Raw genomic sequence first — 273 nt, forward strand, 5'->3', positions numbered from 1 at the left:
AGCTCTTAGCAGCCCATGTGAGTCACCTAACACATGTGGGAACCATCATTTGGCAACTAGCATGAAATATCTCATAAGATTACAAAAATATGAGTAATCATTCATGACTTATTTACATGAAAACAAAATTACATATCCTTTATATCTAATCCATACACCAACGACCAAAAACACCTACAAACACTTTCATTCTTCAATTTTCTTCATCTAATTGAACTCTCTCAAGTTCTATCTTCAAGTTCTAAGTGTTCTTCATAAATTCCAAAAGTTCTA

Source organism: Rutidosis leptorrhynchoides, chromosome 11 (assembly GCF_046630445.1).
Source record: "Rutidosis leptorrhynchoides isolate AG116_Rl617_1_P2 chromosome 11, CSIRO_AGI_Rlap_v1, whole genome shotgun sequence".
In the NCBI taxonomy this organism is placed as follows: domain Eukaryota; kingdom Viridiplantae; phylum Streptophyta; class Magnoliopsida; order Asterales; family Asteraceae; genus Rutidosis; species Rutidosis leptorrhynchoides.